Source organism: Oncorhynchus mykiss, unplaced genomic scaffold (genome assembly GCF_013265735.2).
Source record: "Oncorhynchus mykiss isolate Arlee unplaced genomic scaffold, USDA_OmykA_1.1 un_scaffold_212, whole genome shotgun sequence".
NCBI classification, from domain to species: Eukaryota; Metazoa; Chordata; class Actinopteri; order Salmoniformes; family Salmonidae; genus Oncorhynchus; species Oncorhynchus mykiss.
The window spans coordinates 633386-652620 of NW_023493683.1; the positions used below are offsets into that span (position 1 = coordinate 633386).

At 42.6% G+C, this 19235-nt stretch overlaps 10 non-coding genes across 10 annotated transcripts; all 10 read right to left on the reverse strand.

Annotated features, from left to right (window-relative positions):
* Positions 1 to 1079: 1079 nt before the first annotated feature.
* LOC118947870 lies at positions 1080 to 1243 on the reverse strand. The gene has a single exon (XR_005042013.1). It is a non-coding gene; the product is annotated as a U1 spliceosomal RNA (small nuclear RNA).
* Positions 1244 to 2997: 1754 nt separating this feature from the next.
* Positions 2998 to 3161, reverse strand: LOC118947871. The gene has a single exon (XR_005042014.1). It is a non-coding gene; the product is annotated as a U1 spliceosomal RNA (small nuclear RNA).
* Positions 3162 to 4914: 1753 nt separating this feature from the next.
* Positions 4915 to 5078, reverse strand: LOC118947872. The gene has a single exon (XR_005042015.1). It is a non-coding gene; the product is annotated as a U1 spliceosomal RNA (small nuclear RNA).
* Positions 5079 to 6832: 1754 nt separating this feature from the next.
* LOC118947873 lies at positions 6833 to 6996 on the reverse strand. The gene has a single exon (XR_005042016.1). It is a non-coding gene; the product is annotated as a U1 spliceosomal RNA (small nuclear RNA).
* Positions 6997 to 8749: 1753 nt separating this feature from the next.
* LOC118947874 lies at positions 8750 to 8913 on the reverse strand. The gene has a single exon (XR_005042017.1). It is a non-coding gene; the product is annotated as a U1 spliceosomal RNA (small nuclear RNA).
* A 1760-nt stretch (positions 8914 to 10673) lies between these two features.
* On the reverse strand, positions 10674 to 10837 carry LOC118947875. The gene has a single exon (XR_005042018.1). It is a non-coding gene; the product is annotated as a U1 spliceosomal RNA (small nuclear RNA).
* Positions 10838 to 12292: 1455 nt separating this feature from the next.
* On the reverse strand, positions 12293 to 12456 carry LOC118947876. The gene has a single exon (XR_005042019.1). It is a non-coding gene; the product is annotated as a U1 spliceosomal RNA (small nuclear RNA).
* A 1760-nt stretch (positions 12457 to 14216) lies between these two features.
* LOC118947878 lies at positions 14217 to 14380 on the reverse strand. Its single transcript, XR_005042021.1, has one exon. It is a non-coding gene; the product is annotated as a U1 spliceosomal RNA (small nuclear RNA).
* A 1452-nt stretch (positions 14381 to 15832) lies between these two features.
* On the reverse strand, positions 15833 to 15996 carry LOC118947879. Its single transcript, XR_005042022.1, has one exon. It is a non-coding gene; the product is annotated as a U1 spliceosomal RNA (small nuclear RNA).
* A 1749-nt stretch (positions 15997 to 17745) lies between these two features.
* LOC118947880 lies at positions 17746 to 17909 on the reverse strand. Its single transcript, XR_005042023.1, has one exon. It is a non-coding gene; the product is annotated as a U1 spliceosomal RNA (small nuclear RNA).
* Between the last annotated feature and the right edge of the window lie 1326 nt (positions 17910 to 19235).

Sequence of the window (19235 nt, forward strand, 5' to 3'; positions counted from 1 at the left end):
AGAAAGATCTATGTACAGTGACATGGCCATACTCGTATTTGTAATTGTATCTGTAAATTGACAGGATGATACTCGCGATCAGGGTTAAACTGAAGTGTTTTAATATGCCTAAATACATTTTGGCAGAATACCTCACTACACATTCTCACTGCAAAAAAAAAAAACCTGCAGAAATGTCTGTGGAATGGATCTGCATCTTGGAACAACAGAATCCATCTTATTGACTGATTTCATCAGGAAATAAGTGGACCAGGGACATGTCTGTGGCATGGTAATGGTTGACCAGGGAAATGTCTGTTGTCAAGGTAATGGTTGACCAGGGAAATGTCTGTGGAATGGTAATGTTTGACCAGGGACATGACTGTGGCATGGTAATGGTTGACCAGGGAAATGTCTGTGGCATTGTAGACCAGGGACATGTCTGTGGAATGGTAATGGTTGACCAGGGAAATGTCTGTGGAATGGTAATGTTTGACCAGGGACATGACTGTGGCGTGGTAATGGTTGACCAGGGAAATGTCTGTGGCATGGTAATGGTTGACCAGGGAAATGTCTGTGGCATGGTAATGGTTGAGCAGGGAAATGACTGTGGAATGGTAATGATTGACCAGGGAAATGTCTGTGGCATGGTAATGGTTGACCAGGGAAATGTCTGTGGCATGGTAATGGTTGAGCAGGGAAATGACTGTGGAATGGTAATGGTTGACCAGGGCAATGACTGTGGCATGGTAATGGTTGACATTTACTGTGGTCTTAAATGACAAACTGTCCTATAAATGATTTAATAATCTAGCAAATAAAATACCTCAATCCACATTACGTCCTTGAGGGCACAAAATGATCCATTAGGCCTTTTCCTTGACATTATCAGGACATGACAGGCATAATCACCAGTGCTACAATAACATATCACACACATCCGGGTTATCAGAAGACAGACATGTATCTCTGAGGCCTTTAGTTGACTTATAAACAGACCCCAGTCTGTTCATCTGATAAGTAAAAAATCTCCTTCTCAACACGAAACTCAATAGAACTCCGAATTTAACACATTCCTCCATTATTTTTAACATCAAGATCAGGGGAGAGCGCGAACGCAGTCCCCCACTACCAGAAATTATGCAATCGAGATTTCCACATTTGAGAAATTCGCAGGGGTCAGCACAGCCGGAGTGCAATGGCTGAGCCTCGCCCTGGGTGAACCGCCTTCGTGATCACGGTGTCTCCCTTGCCAGGTAAGTATGAGTTGTACACGTTGGTAGAGGAGCACTCCTTCCAGGACAAAGGTGTTTGACTCACGGTTACCACTTCTACTACTGATAATACCACATCATATTGAACAGGGTTTAATGACGTTTACGAATACAGTTGCGGACAAGGCGAAGAAAAAGCAATACATTTTGTTTTACTATATTATATCACGGACCGACTATTTTCCCATCAAGCAACACGGTAGAAATTCTATATACATTGCATTTGTTGTCTAAATGTCCGTCTGGTTACACACAAGTAGGCGATGTACCAAAATGCTGAATTCACATTCGTGCACACAGCCAACCGAAAGACACCACTTATTTCTGGTGTTTTGTAGCGTTCCAGACGTTGTAGGAATAGTTTCATCACGCTTGTTTTCTGCTCTCAGTAAAATATGACTCCACCATCGACCACAGGGTGGCATACGACCCACAGATACGGAGGAGAAACAGTAGCCTACTACTTCAACGTCAACAAAGACACAGTAGTAGCTACAAGGGTGTTTATTTTATTTTACCTTTATTTAGCCAGGTCGGCCAGTTGGGAACAAGTTCTCATTTACAACTGCGACCTGGCCAAGAATAAAGCACAGCAATGCGACAACAACAACAACACAGAGTTACACGTAAACAAACGTAGTCAATAACACAGTAGAACATGAAAATAGAAAGATCTATGTACAGTGACATGGCCATACTCGTATTTGTAATTGTATCTGTAAATTGACAGGATGATACTCGCGATCAGGGTTAAACTGAAGTGTTTTAATATGCCTAAATACATTTTGGCAGAATACCTCACTACACATTCTCACTGCAAAAAAAAAAAACCTGCAGAAATGTCTGTGGAATGGATCTGCATCTTGGAACAACAGAATCCATCTTATTGACTGATTTCATCAGGAAATAAGTGGACCAGGGACATGTCTGTGGCATGGTAATGGTTGACCAGGGAAATGTCTGTTGTCAAGGTAATGGTTGACCAGGGAAATGTCTGTGGAATGGTAATGTTTGACCAGGGACATGACTGTGGCATGGTAATGGTTGACCAGGGAAATGTCTGTGGCATTGTAGACCAGGGACATGTCTGTGGAATGGTAATGGTTGACCAGGGAAATGTCTGTGGAATGGTAATGTTTGACCAGGGACATGACTGTGGCGTGGTAATGGTTGACCAGGGAAATGTCTGTGGCATGGTAATGGTTGACCAGGGAAATGTCTGTGGCATGGTAATGGTTGAGCAGGGAAATGACTGTGGAATGGTAATGATTGACCAGGGAAATGTCTGTGGCATGGTAATGGTTGACCAGGGAAATGTCTGTGGCATGGTAATGGTTGAGCAGGGAAATGACTGTGGAATGGTAATGGTTGACCAGGGCAATGACTGTGGCATGGTAATGGTTGACATTTACTGTGGTCTTAAATGACAAACTGTCCTATAAATGATTTAATAATCTAGCAAATAAAATACCTCAATCCACATTACGTCCTGAGGGCACAAAATGATCCATTAGGCCTTTTCCTTGACATTATCAGGACATGACAGGCATAATCACCAGTGCTACAATAACATATCACACACATCCGGGTTATCAGAAGACAGACATGTATCTCTGAGGCCTTTAGTTGACTTATAAACAGACCCCAGTCTGTTCATCTGATAAGTAAAAAATCTCCTTCTCAACACGAAACTCAATAGAACTCCGAATTTAACACATTCCTCCATTATTTTTAACATCAAGATCAGGGGAGAGCGCGAACGCAGTCCCCCACTACCAGAAATTATGCAATCGAGATTTCCACATTTGAGAAATTCGCAGGGGTCAGCACAGCCGGAGTGCAATGGCTGAGCCTCGCCCTGGGTGAACCGCCTTCGTGATCACGGTGTCTCCCTTGCCAGGTAAGTATGAGTTGTACACGTTGGTAGAGGAGCACTCCTTCCAGGACAAAGGTGTTTGACTCACGGTTACCACTTCTACTACTGATAATACCACATCATATTGAACAGGGTTTAATGACGTTTACGAATACAGTTGCGGACAAGGCGAAGAAAAAGCAATACATTTTGTTTTACTATATTATATCACGGACCGACTATTTTCCCATCAAGCAACACGGTAGAAATTCTATATACATTGCATTTGTTGTCTAAATGTCCGTCTGGTTACACACAAGTAGGCGATGTACCAAAATGCTGAATTCACATTCGTGCACACAGCCAACCGAAAGACACCACTTATTTCTGGTGTTTTGTAGCGTTCCAGACGTTGTAGGAATAGTTTCATCACGCTTGTTTTCTGCTCTCAGTAAAATATGACTCCACCATCGACCACAGGGTGGCATACGACCCACAGATACGGAGGAGAAACAGTAGCCTACTACTTCAACGTCAACAAAGACACAGTAGTAGCTACAAGGGTGTTTATTTTATTTTACCTTTATTTAGCCAGGTCGGCCAGTTGGGAACAAGTTCTCATTTACAACTGCGACCTGGCCAAGAATAAAGCACAGCAATGCGACAACAACAACAACACAGAGTTACACGTAAACAAACGTAGTCAATAACACAGTAGAACATGAAAATAGAAAGATCTATGTACAGTGACATGGCCATACTCGTATTTGTAATTGTATCTGTAAATTGACAGGATGATACTCGCGATCAGGGTTAAACTGAAGTGTTTTAATATGCCTAAATACATTTTGGCAGAATACCTCACTACACATTCTCACTGCAAAAAAAAAAACCTGCAGAAATGTCTGTGGAATGGATCTGCATCTTGGAACAACAGAATCCATCTTATTGACTGATTTCATCAGGAAATAAGTGGACCAGGGACATGTCTGTGGCATGGTAATGGTTGACCAGGGAAATGTCTGTTGTCAAGGTAATGGTTGACCAGGGAAATGTCTGTGGAATGGTAATGTTTGACCAGGGACATGACTGTGGCATGGTAATGGTTGACCAGGGAAATGTCTGTGGCATTGTAGACCAGGGACATGTCTGTGGAATGGTAATGGTTGACCAGGGAAATGTCTGTGGAATGGTAATGTTTGACCAGGGACATGACTGTGGCGTGGTAATGGTTGACCAGGGAAATGTCTGTGGCATGGTAATGGTTGACCAGGGAAATGTCTGTGGCATGGTAATGGTTGAGCAGGGAAATGACTGTGGAATGGTAATGATTGACCAGGGAAATGTCTGTGGCATGGTAATGGTTGACCAGGGAAATGTCTGTGGCATGGTAATGGTTGAGCAGGGAAATGACTGTGGAATGGTAATGGTTGACCAGGGCAATGACTGTGGCATGGTAATGGTTGACATTTACTGTGGTCTTAAATGACAAACTGTCCTATAAATGATTTAATAATCTAGCAAATAAAATACCTCAATCCACATTACGTCCTGAGGGCACAAAATGATCCATTAGGCCTTTTCCTTGACATTATCAGGACATGACAGGCATAATCACCAGTGCTACAATAACATATCACACACATCCGGGTTATCAGAAGACAGACATGTATCTCTGAGGCCTTTAGTTGACTTATAAACAGACCCCAGTCTGTTCATCTGATAAGTAAAAAATCTCCTTCTCAACACGAAACTCAATAGAACTCCGAATTTAACACATTCCTCCATTATTTTTAACATCAAGATCAGGGGAGAGCGCGAACGCAGTCCCCCACTACCAGAAATTATGCAATCGAGATTTCCACATTTGAGAAATTCGCAGGGGTCAGCACAGCCGGAGTGCAATGGCTGAGCCTCGCCCTGGGTGAACCGCCTTCGTGATCACGGTGTCTCCCTTGCCAGGTAAGTATGAGTTGTACACGTTGGTAGAGGAGCACTCCTTCCAGGACAAAGGTGTTTGACTCACGGTTACCACTTCTACTACTGATAATACCACATCATATTGAACAGGGTTTAATGACGTTTACGAATACAGTTGCGGACAAGGCGAAGAAAAAGCAATACATTTTGTTTTACTATATTATATCACGGACCGACTATTTTCCCATCAAGCAACACGGTAGAAATTCTATATACATTGCATTTGTTGTCTAAATGTCCGTCTGGTTACACACAAGTAGGCGATGTACCAAAATGCTGAATTCACATTCGTGCACACAGCCAACCGAAAGACACCACTTATTTCTGGTGTTTTGTAGCGTTCCAGACGTTGTAGGAATAGTTTCATCACGCTTGTTTTCTGCTCTCAGTAAAATATGACTCCACCATCGACCACAGGGTGGCATACGACCCACAGATACGGAGGAGAAACAGTAGCCTACTACTTCAACGTCAACAAAGACACAGTAGTAGCTACAAGGGTGTTTATTTTATTTTACCTTTATTTAGCCAGGTCGGCCAGTTGGGAACAAGTTCTCATTTACAACTGCGACCTGGCCAAGAATAAAGCACAGCAATGCGACAACAACAACAACACAGAGTTACACGTAAACAAACGTAGTCAATAACACAGTAGAACATGAAAATAGAAAGATCTATGTACAGTGACATGGCCATACTCGTATTTGTAATTGTATCTGTAAATTGACAGGATGATACTCGCGATCAGGGTTAAACTGAAGTGTTTTAATATGCCTAAATACATTTTGGCAGAATACCTCACTACACATTCTCACTGCAAAAAAAAAAAACCTGCAGAAATGTCTGTGGAATGGATCTGCATCTTGGAACAACAGAATCCATCTTATTGACTGATTTCATCAGGAAATAAGTGGACCAGGGACATGTCTGTGGCATGGTAATGGTTGACCAGGGAAATGTCTGTTGTCAAGGTAATGGTTGACCAGGGAAATGTCTGTGGAATGGTAATGTTTGACCAGGGACATGACTGTGGCATGGTAATGGTTGACCAGGGAAATGTCTGTGGCATTGTAGACCAGGGACATGTCTGTGGAATGGTAATGGTTGACCAGGGAAATGTCTGTGGAATGGTAATGTTTGACCAGGGACATGACTGTGGCGTGGTAATGGTTGACCAGGGAAATGTCTGTGGCATGGTAATGGTTGACCAGGGAAATGTCTGTGGCATGGTAATGGTTGAGCAGGGAAATGACTGTGGAATGGTAATGATTGACCAGGGAAATGTCTGTGGCATGGTAATGGTTGACCAGGGAAATGTCTGTGGCATGGTAATGGTTGAGCAGGGAAATGACTGTGGAATGGTAATGGTTGACCAGGGCAATGACTGTGGCATGGTAATGGTTGACATTTACTGTGGTCTTAAATGACAAACTGTCCTATAAATGATTTAATAATCTAGCAAATAAAATACCTCAATCCACATTACGTCCTGAGGGCACAAAATGATCCATTAGGCCTTTTCCTTGACATTATCAGGACATGACAGGCATAATCACCAGTGCTACAATAACATATCACACACATCCGGGTTATCAGAAGACAGACATGTATCTCTGAGGCCTTTAGTTGACTTATAAACAGACCCCAGTCTGTTCATCTGATAAGTAAAAAATCTCCTTCTCAACACGAAACTCAATAGAACTCCGAATTTAACACATTCCTCCATTATTTTTAACATCAAGATCAGGGGAGAGCGCGAACGCAGTCCCCCACTACCAGAAATTATGCAATCGAGATTTCCACATTTGAGAAATTCGCAGGGGTCAGCACAGCCGGAGTGCAATGGCTGAGCCTCGCCCTGGGTGAACCGCCTTCGTGATCACGGTGTCTCCCTTGCCAGGTAAGTATGAGTTGTACACGTTGGTAGAGGAGCACTCCTTCCAGGACAAAGGTGTTTGACTCACGGTTACCACTTCTACTACTGATAATACCACATCATATTGAACAGGGTTTAATGACGTTTACGAATACAGTTGCGGACAAGGCGAAGAAAAAGCAATACATTTTGTTTTACTATATTATATCACGGACCGACTATTTTCCCATCAAGCAACACGGTAGAAATTCTATATACATTGCATTTGTTGTCTAAATGTCCGTCTGGTTACACACAAGTAGGCGATGTACCAAAATGCTGAAATCACATTCGTGCACACAGCCAACCGAAAGACACCACTTATTTCTGGTGTTTTGTAGCGTTCCAGACGTTGTAGGAATAGTTTCATCACGCTTGTTTTCTGCTCTCAGTAAAATATGACTCCACCATCGACCACAGGGTGGCATACGACCCACAGATACGGAGGAGAAACAGTAGCCTACTACTTCAACGTCAACAAAGACACAGTAGTAGCTACAAGGGTGTTTATTTTATTTTACCTTTATTTAGCCAGGTCGGCCAGTTGGGAACAAGTTCTCATTTACAACTGCGACCTGGCCAAGAATAAAGCACAGCAATGCGACAACAACAACAACACAGAGTTACACGTAAACAAACGTAGTCAATAACACAGTAGAACATGAAAATAGAAAGATCTATGTACAGTGACATGGCCATACTCGTATTTGTAATTGTATCTGTAAATTGACAGGATGATACTCGCGATCAGGGTTAAACTGAAGTGTTTTAATATGCCTAAATACATTTTGGCAGAATACCTCACTACACATTCTCACTGCAAAAAAAAAAACCTGCAGAAATGTCTGTGGAATGGATCTGCATCTTGGAACAACAGAATCCATCTTATTGACTGATTTCATCAGGAAATAAGTGGACCAGGGACATGTCTGTGGCATGGTAATGGTTGACCAGGGAAATGTCTGTTGTCAAGGTAATGGTTGACCAGGGAAATGTCTGTGGAATGGTAATGTTTGACCAGGGACATGACTGTGGCATGGTAATGGTTGACCAGGGAAATGTCTGTGGCATTGTAGACCAGGGACATGTCTGTGGAATGGTAATGGTTGACCAGGGAAATGTCTGTGGAATGGTAATGTTTGACCAGGGACATGACTGTGGCGTGGTAATGGTTGACCAGGGAAATGTCTGTGGCATGGTAATGGTTGACCAGGGAAATGTCTGTGGCATGGTAATGGTTGAGCAGGGAAATGACTGTGGAATGGTAATGATTGACCAGGGAAATGTCTGTGGCATGGTAATGGTTGACCAGGGAAATGTCTGTGGCATGGTAATGGTTGAGCAGGGAAATGACTGTGGAATGGTAATGGTTGACCAGGGCAATGACTGTGGCATGGTAATGGTTGACATTTACTGTGGTCTTAAATGACAAACTGTCCTATAAATGATTTAATAATCTAGCAAATAAAATACCTCAATCCACATTACGTCCTGAGGGCACAAAATGATCCATTAGGCCTTTTCCTTGACATTATCAGGACATGACAGGCATAATCACCAGTGCTACAATAACATATCACACACATCCGGGTTATCAGAAGACAGACATGTATCTCTGAGGCCTTTAGTTGACTTATAAACAGACCCCAGTCTGTTCATCTGATAAGTAAAAAATCTCCTTCTCAACACGAAACTCAATAGAACTCCGAATTTAACACATTCCTCCATTATTTTTAACATCAAGATCAGGGGAGAGCGCGAACGCAGTCCCCCACTACCAGAAATTATGCAATCGAGATTTCCACATTTGAGAAATTCGCAGGGGTCAGCACAGCCGGAGTGCAATGGCTGAGCCTCGCCCTGGGTGAACCGCCTTCGTGATCACGGTGTCTCCCTTGCCAGGTAAGTATGAGTTGTACACGTTGGTAGAGGAGCACTCCTTCCAGGACAAAGGTGTTTGACTCACGGTTACCACTTCTACTACTGATAATACCACATCATATTGAACAGGGTTTAATGACGTTTACGAATACAGTTGCGGACAAGGCGAAGAAAAAGCAATACATTTTGTTTTACTATATTATATCACGGACCGACTATTTTCCCATCAAGCAACACGGTAGAAATTCTATATACATTGCATTTGTTGTCTAAATGTCCGTCTGGTTACACACAAGTAGGCGATGTACCAAAATGCTGAAATCACATTCGTGCACACAGCCAACCGAAAGACACCACTTATTTCTGGTGTTTTGTAGCGTTCCAGACGTTGTAGGAATAGTTTCATCACGCTTGTTTTCTGCTCTCAGTAAAATATGACTCCACCATCGACCACAGGGTGGCATACGACCCACAGATACGGAGGAGAAACAGTAGCCTACTACTTCAACGTCAACAAAGACACAGTAGTAGCTACAAGGGTGTTTATTTTATTTTACCTTTATTTAGCCAGGTCGGCCAGTTGGGAACAAGTTCTCATTTACAACTGCGACCTGGCCAAGAATAAAGCACAGCAATGCGACAACAACAACAACACAGAGTTACACGTAAACAAACGTAGTCAATAACACAGTAGAACATGAAAATAGAAAGATCTATGTACAGTGACATGGCCATACTCGTATTTGTAATTGTATCTGTAAATTGACAGGATGATACTCGCGATCAGGGTTAAACTGAAGTGTTTTAATATGCCTAAATACATTTTGGCAGAATACCTCACTACACATTCTCACTGCAAAAAAAAAAACCTGCAGAAATGTCTGTGGAATGGATCTGCATCTTGGAACAACAGAATCCATCTTATTGACTGATTTCATCAGGAAATAAGTGGACCAGGGACATGTCTGTGGCATGGTAATGGTTGACCAGGGAAATGTCTGTTGTCAAGGTAATGGTTGACCAGGGAAATGTCTGTGGAATGGTAATGTTTGACCAGGGACATGACTGTGGCATGGTAATGGTTGACCAGGGAAATGTCTGTGGCATTGTAGACCAGGGACATGTCTGTGGAATGGTAATGGTTGACCAGGGAAATGTCTGTGGAATGGTAATGTTTGACCAGGGACATGACTGTGGCGTGGTAATGGTTGACCAGGGAAATGTCTGTGGCATGGTAATGGTTGACCAGGGAAATGTCTGTGGCATGGTAATGGTTGAGCAGGGAAATGACTGTGGAATGGTAATGATTGACCAGGGAAATGTCTGTGGCATGGTAATGGTTGACCAGGGAAATGTCTGTGGCATGGTAATGGTTGAGCAGGGAAATGACTGTGGAATGGTAATGGTTGACCAGGGCAATGACTGTGGCATGGTAATGGTTGACATTTACTGTGGTCTTAAATGACAAACTGTCCTATAAATGATTTAATAATCTAGCAAATAAAATACCTCAATCCACATTACGTCCTGAGGGCACAAAATGATCCATTCACAAGTAGGCCTTTTCCTTGACATTATCAGGACATGACAGGCATAATCACCAGTGCTACAATAACATATCACACACATCCGGGTTATCAGAAGACAGACATTTTTCTCTGAGGCCTTTAGTTGACTTATAAACAGACCCCAGTCTGTTCATCTGATAAGTAAAAAATCTCCTTCTCAACACGAAACTCAATAGAACTCCGAATTTAACACATTCCTCCATTATTTTTAACATCAAGATCAGGGGAGAGCGCGAACGCAGTCCCCCACTACCAGAAATTATGCAATCGAGATTTCCACATTTGAGAAATTCGCAGGGGTCAGCACAGCCGGAGTGCAATGGCTGAGCCTCGCCCTGGGTGAACCGCCTTCGTGATCACGGTGTCTCCCTTGCCAGGTAAGTATGAGTTGTACACGTTGGTAGAGGAGCACTCCTTCCAGGACAAAGGTGTTTGACTCACGGTTACCACTTCTACTACTGATAATAATACCACATCATATTGAACAGGGTTTAATGACGTTTACGAATACAGTTGCGGACAAGGCGAAGAAAAAGCAATACATTTTGTTTTACTATATTATATCACGGACCGACTATTTTCCCATCAAGCAACACGGTAGAAATTCTATATACATTGCATTTGTTGTCTAAATGTCCGTCTGGTTACACACAAGTAGGCGATGTACCAAAATGCTGAATTCACATTCGTGCACACAGCCAACCGAAAGACACCACTTATTTCTGGTGTTTTGTAGCGTTCCAGACGTTGTAGGAATAGTTTCATCACGCTTGTTTTCTGCTCTCAGTAAAATATGACTCCACCATCGACCACAGGGTGGCATACGACCCACAGATACGGAGGAGAAACAGTAGCCTACTACTTCAACGTCAACAAAGACACAGTAGTAGCTACAAGGGTGTTTATTTTATTTTACCTTTATTTAGCCAGGTCGGCCAGTTGGGAACAAGTTCTCATTTACAACTGCGACCTGGCCAAGAATAAAGCACAGCAATGCGACAACAACAACAACACAGAGTTACACGTAAACAAACGTAGTCAATAACACAGTAGAACATGAAAATAGAAAGATCTATGTACAGTGACATGGCCATACTCGTATTTGTAATTGTATCTGTAAATTGACAGGATGATACTCGCGATCAGGGTTAAACTGAAGTGTTTTAATATGCCTAAATACATTTTGGCAGAATACCTCACTACAAATGTCTGTGGAATGGTAATGTTTGACCAGGGACATGACTGTGGCGTGGTAATGGTTGACCAGGGAAATGTCTGTGGCATGGTAATGGTTGACCAGGGAAATGTCTGTGGCATGGTAATGGTTGAGCAGGGAAATGACTGTGGAATGGTAATGATTGACCAGGGAAATGTCTGTGGCATGGTAATGGTTGACCAGGGAAATGTCTGTGGCATGGTAATGGTTGAGCAGGGAAATGACTGTGGAATGGTAATGGTTGACCAGGGCAATGACTGTGGCATGGTAATGGTTGACATTTACTGTGGTTTTAAATGACAAACTGTCCTATAAATGATTTAATAATCTAGCAAATAAAATACCTCAATCCACATTACGTCCTGAGGGCACAAAATGATCCATTCACAAGTAGGCCTTTTCCTTGACATTATCAGGACATGACAGGCATAATCACCAGTGCTACAATAACATATCACACACATCCGGGTTATCAGAAGACAGACATGTATCTCTGAGGCCTTTAGTTGACTTATAAACAGACCCCAGTCTGTTCATCTGATAAGTAAAAAATCTCCTTCTCAACACGAAACTCAATAGAACTCCGAATTTAACACATTCCTCCATTATTTTTAACATCAAGATCAGGGGAGAGCGCGAACGCAGTCCCCCACTACCAGAAATTATGCAATCGAGATTTCCACATTTGAGAAATTCGCAGGGGTCAGCACAGCCGGAGTGCAATGGCTGAGCCTCGCCCTGGGTGAACCGCCTTCGTGATCACGGTGTCTCCCTTGCCAGGTAAGTATGAGTTGTACACGTTGGTAGAGGAGCACTCCTTCCAGGACAAAGGTGTTTGACTCACGGTTACCACTTCTACTACTGATAATACCACATCATATTGAACAGGGTTTAATGACGTTTACGAATACAGTTGCGGACAAGGCGAAGAAAAAGCAATACATTTTGTTTTACTATATTATATCACGGACCGACTATTTTCCCATCAAGCAACACGGTAGAAATTCTATATACATTGCATTTGTTGTCTAAATGTCCGTCTGGTTACACACAAGTAGGCGATGTACCAAAATGCTGAAATCACATTCGTGCACACAGCCAACCGAAAGACACCACTTATTTCTGGTGTTTTGTAGCGTTCCAGACGTTGTAGGAATAGTTTCATCACGCTTGTTTTCTGCTCTCAGTAAAATATGACTCCACCATCGACCACAGGGTGGCATACGACCCACAGATACGGAGGAGAAACAGTAGCCTACTACTTCAACGTCAACAAAGACACAGTAGTAGCTACAAGGGTGTTTATTTTATTTTACCTTTATTTAGCCAGGTCGGCCAGTTGGGAACAAGTTCTCATTTACAACTGCGACCTGGCCAAGAATAAAGCACAGCAATGCGACAACAACAACAACACAGAGTTACACGTAAACAAACGTAGTCAATAACACAGTAGAACATGAAAATAGAAAGATCTATGTACAGTGACATGGCCATACTCGTATTTGTAATTGTATCTGTAAATTGACAGGATGATACTCGCGATCAGGGTTAAACTGAAGTGTTTTAATATGCCTAAATACATTTTGGCAGAATACCTCACTACACATTCTCACTGCAAAAAAAAAAACCTGCAGAAATGTCTGTGGAATGGATCTGCATCTTGGAACAACAGAATCCATCTTATTGACTGATTTCATCAGGAAATAAGTGGACCAGGGACATGTCTGTGGCATGGTAATGGTTGACCAGGGAAATGTCTGTTGTCAAGGTAATGGTTGACCAGGGAAATGTCTGTGGAATGGTAATGTTTGACCAGGGACATGACTGTGGCATGGTAATGGTTGACCAGGGAAATGTCTGTGGCATTGTAGACCAGGGACATGTCTGTGGAATGGTAATGGTTGACCAGGGAAATGTCTGTGGAATGGTAATGTTTGACCAGGGACATGACTGTGGCGTGGTAATGGTTGACCAGGGAAATGTCTGTGGCATGGTAATGGTTGACCAGGGAAATGTCTGTGGCATGGTAATGGTTGAGCAGGGAAATGACTGTGGAATGGTAATGATTGACCAGGGAAATGTCTGTGGCATGGTAATGGTTGACCAGGGAAATGTCTGTGGCATGGTAATGGTTGAGCAGGGAAATGACTGTGGAATGGTAATGGTTGACCAGGGCAATGACTGTGGCATGGTAATGGTTGACATTTACTGTGGTCTTAAATGACAAACTGTCCTATAAATGATTTAATAATCTAGCAAATAAAATACCTCAATCCACATTACGTCCTGAGGGCACAAAATGATCCATTCACAAGTAGGCCTTTTCCTTGACATTATCAGGACATGACAGGCATAATCACCAGTGCTACAATAACATATCACACACATCCGGGTTATCAGAAGACAGACATTTTTCTCTGAGGCCTTTAGTTGACTTATAAACAGACCCCAGTCTGTTCATCTGATAAGTAAAAAATCTCCTTCTCAACACGAAACTCAATAGAACTCCGAATTTAACACATTCCTCCATTATTTTTAACATCAAGATCAGGGGAGAGCGCGAACGCAGTCCCCCACTACCAGAAATTATGCAATCGAGATTTCCACATTTGAGAAATTCGCAGGGGTCAGCACAGCCGGAGTGCAATGGCTGAGCCTCGCCCTGGGTGAACCGCCTTCGTGATCACGGTGTCTCCCTTGCCAGGTAAGTATGAGTTGTACACGTTGGTAGAGGAGCACTCCTTCCAGGACAAAGGTGTTTGACTCACGGTTACCACTTCTACTACTGATAATACCACATCATATTGAACAGGGTTTAATGACGTTTACGAATACAGTTGCGGACAAGGCGAAGAAAAAGCAATACATTTTGTTTTACTATATTATATCACGGACCGACTATTTTCCCATCAAGCAACACGGTAGAAATTCTATATACATTGCATTTGTTGTCTAAATGTCCGTCTGGTTACACACAAGTAGGCGATGTACCAAAATGCTGAATTCACATTCGTGCACACAGCCAACCGAAAGACACCACTTATTTCTGGTGTTTTGTAGCGTTCCAGACGTTGTAGGAATAGTTTCATCACGCTTGTTTTCTGCTCTCAGTAAAATATGACTCCACCATCGACCACAGGGTGGCATACGACCCACAGATACGGAGGAGAAACAGTAGCCTACTACTTCAACGTCAACAAAGACACAGTAGTAGCTACAAGGGTGTTTATTTTATTTTACCTTTATTTAGCCAGGTCGGCCAGTTGGGAACAAGTTCTCATTTACAACTGCGACCTGGCCAAGAATAAAGCACAGCAATGCGACAACAACAACAACACAGAGTTACACGTAAACAAACGTAGTCAATAACACAGTAGAACATGAAAATAGAAAGATCTATGTACAGTGACATGGCCATACTCGTATTTGTAATTGTATCTGTAAATTGACAGGATGATACTCGCGATCAGGGTTAAACTGAAGTGTTTTAATATGCCTAAATACATTTTGGCAGAATACCTCACTACAAATGTCTGTGGAATGGTAATGTTTGACCAGGGACATGACTGTGGCGTGGTAATGGTTGACCAGGGAAATGTCTGTGGCATGGTAATGGTTGACCAGGGAAATGTCTGTGGCATGGTAATGGTTGAGCAGGGAAATGACTGTGGAATGGTAATGATTGACCAGGGAAATGTCTGTGGCATGGTAATGGTTGACCAGGGAAATGTCTGTGGCATGGTAATGGTTGAGCAGGGAAATGACTGTGGAATGGTAATGGTTGACCAGGGCAATGACTGTGGCATGGTAATGGTTGACATTTACTGTGGTTTTAAATGACAAACTGTCCTATAAATGATTTAATAATCTAGCAAATAAAATACCTCAATCCACATTACGTCCTGAGGGCACAAAATGATCCATTCACAAGTAGGCCTTTTCCTTGACATTATCAGGACATGACAGGCATAATCACCAGTGCTACAATAACATATCACACACATCCGGGTTATCAGAAGACAGACATGTATCTCTGAGGCCTTTAGTTGACTTATAAACAGACCCCAGTCTGTTCATCTGATAAGTAAAAAATCTCCTTCTCAACACGAAACTCAACAGAACTCCGAATTTAACACATTCCTCCATTATTTTTAACATCAAGATCAGGGGAGAGCGCGAACGCAGTCCCCCACTACCAGAAATTATGCAATCGAGATTTCCACATTTGAGAAATTCGCAGGGGTCAGCACAGCCGGAGTGCAATGGCTGAGCCTCGCCCTGGGTGAACCGCCTTCGTGATCACGGTGTCTCCCTTGCCAGGTAAGTATGAGTTGTACACGTTGGTAGAGGAGCACTCCTTCCAGGACAAAGGTGTTTGACTCACGGTTACCACTTCTACTACTGATAATACCACATCATATTGAACAGGGTTTAATGACGTTTACGAATACAGTTGCGGACAAGGCGAAGAAAAAGCAATACATTTTGTTTTACTATATTATATCACGGACCGACTATTTTCCCATCAAGCAACACGGTAGAAATTCTATATACATTGCATTTGTTGTCTAAATGTCCGTCTGGTTACACACAAGTAGGCGATGTACCAAAATGCTGAATTCACATTCGTGCACACAGCCAACCGAAAGACACCACTTATTTCTGGTGTTTTGTAGCGTTCCAGACGTTGTAGGAATAGTTTCATCACGCTTGTTTTCTGCTCTCAGTAAAATATGACTCCACCATCGACCACAGGGTGGCATACGACCCACAGATACGGAGGAGAAACAGTAGCCTACTACTTCAACGTCAACAAAGACACAGTAGTAGCTACAAGGGTGTTTATTTTATTTTACCTTTATTTAGCCAGGTCGGCCAGTTGGGAACAAGTTCTCATTTACAACTGCGACCTGGCCAAGAATAAAGCACAGCAATGCGACAACAACAACAACACAGAGTTACACGTAAACAAACGTAGTCAATAACACAGTAGAACATGAAAATAGAAAGATGTACAGTGACATGGCCATACTCGTATTTGTAATTGTATCTGTAAATTGACAGGATGATACTCGCGATCAGGGTTAAACTGAAGTGTTTTAATATGCCTAAATACATTTTGGCAGAATACCTCACTACACATTCTCACTGCAAAAAAAAAAACCTGCAGAAATGTCTGTGGAATGGATCTGCATCTTGGAACAACAGAATCCATCTTATTGACTGATTTCATCAGGAAATAAGTGGACCAGGGACATGTCTGTGGCATGGTAATGGTTGACCAGGGAAATGTCTGTTGTCAAGGTAATGGTTGACCAGGGAAATGTCTGTGGAATGGTAATGTTTGACCAGGGACATGACTGTGGCATGGTAATGGTTGACCAGGGAAATGTCTGTGGCATTGTAGACCAGGGACATGTCTGTGGAATGGTAATGGTTGACCAGGGAAATGTCTGTGGAATGGTAATGTTTGACCAGGGACATGACTGTGGCGTGGTAATGGTTGACCAGGGAAATGTCTGTGGCATGGTAATGGTTGACCAGGGAAATGTCTGTGGCATGGTAATGGTTGAGCAGGGAAATGACTGTGGAATGGTAATGATTGACCAGGGAAATGTCTGTGGCATGGTAATGGTTGACCAGGGAAATGTCTGTGGCATGGTAATGGTTGAGCAGGGAAATGACTGTGGAATGGTAATGGTTGACCAGGGCAATGACTGTGGCATGGTAATGGTTGACATTTACTGTGGTCTTAAATGACAAACTGTCCTATAAATGATTTAATAATCTAGCAAATAAAATACCTCAATCCACATTACGTCCTGAGGGCACAAAATGATCCATTAGGCCTTTTCCTTGACATTATCAGGACATGACAGGCATAATCACCAGTGCTACAATAACATATCACACACATCCGGGTTATCAGAAGACAGACATGTATCTCTGAGGCCTTTAGTTGACTTATAAACAGACCCCAGTCTGTTCATCTGATAAGTAAAAAATCTCCTTCTCAACACGAAACTCAATAGAACTCCGAATTTAACACATTCCTCCATTATTTTTAACATCAAGATCAGGGGAGAGCGCGAACGCAGTCCCCCACTACCAGAAATTATGCAATCGAGATTTCCACATTTGAGAAATTCGCAGGGGTCAGCACAGCCGGAGTGCAATGGCTGAGCCTCGCCCTGGGTGAACCGCCTTCGTGATCACGGTGTCTCCCTTGCCAGGTAAGTATGAGTTGTACACGTTGGTAGAGGAGCACTCCTTCCAGGACAAAGGTGTTTGACTCACGGTTACCACTTCTACTACTGATAATACCACATCATATTGAACAGGGTTTAATGACGTTTACGAATACAGTTGCGGACAAGGCGAAGAAAAAGCAATACATTTTGTTTTACTATATTATATCACGGACCGACTATTTTCCCATCAAGCAACACGGTAGAAATTCTATATACATTGCATTTGTTGTCTAAATGTCCGTCTGGTTACACACAAGTAGGCGATGTACCAAAATGCTGAATTCACATTCGTGCACACAGCCAACCGAAAGACACCACTTATTTCTGGTGTTTTGTAGCGTTCCAGACGTTGTAGGAATAGTTTCATCACGCTTGTTTTCTGCTCTCAGTAAAATATGACTCCACCATCGACCACAGGGTGGCATACGACCCACAGATACGGAGGAGAAACAGTAGCCTACTACTTCAACGTCAACAAAGACACAGTAGTAGCTACAAGGGTGTTTATTTTATTTTACCTTTATTTAGCCAGGTCGGCCAGTTGGGAACAAGTTCTCATTTACAACTGCGACCTGGCCAAGAATAAAGCACAGCAATGCGACAACAACAACAACACAGAGTTACACGTAAACAAACGTAGTCAATAACACAGTAGAACATGAAAATAGAAAGATCTATGTACAGTGACATGGCCATACTCGTATTTGTAATTGTATCTGTAAATTGACAGGATGATACTCGCGATCAGGGTTAAACTGAAGTGTTTTAATATGCCTAAATACATTTTGGCAGAATACCTCACTACACATTCTCACTGCAAAAAAAAAAACCTGCAGAAATGTCTGTGGAATGGATCTGCATCTTGGAACAACAGAATCCATCTTATTGACTGATTTCATCAGGAAATAAGTGGACCAGGGACATGTCTGTGGCATGGTAATGGTTGACCAGGGAAATGTCTGTTGTCAAGGTAATGGTTGACCAGGGAAATGTCTGTGGAATGGTAATGTTTGACCAGGGACATGACTGTGGCATGGTAATGGTTGACCAGGGAAATGTCTGTGGCATTGTAGACCAGGGACATGTCTGTGGAATGGTAATGGTTGACCAGGGAAATGTCTGTGGAATGGTAATGTTTGACCAGGGACATGACTGTGGCGTGGTAATGGTTGACCAGGGAAATGTCTGTGGCATGGTAATGGTTGACCAGGGAAATGTCTGTGGCATGGTAATGGTTGAGCAGGGAAATGACTGTGGAATGGTAATGATTGACCAGGGAAATGTCTGTGGCATGGTAATGGTTGACCAGGGAAATG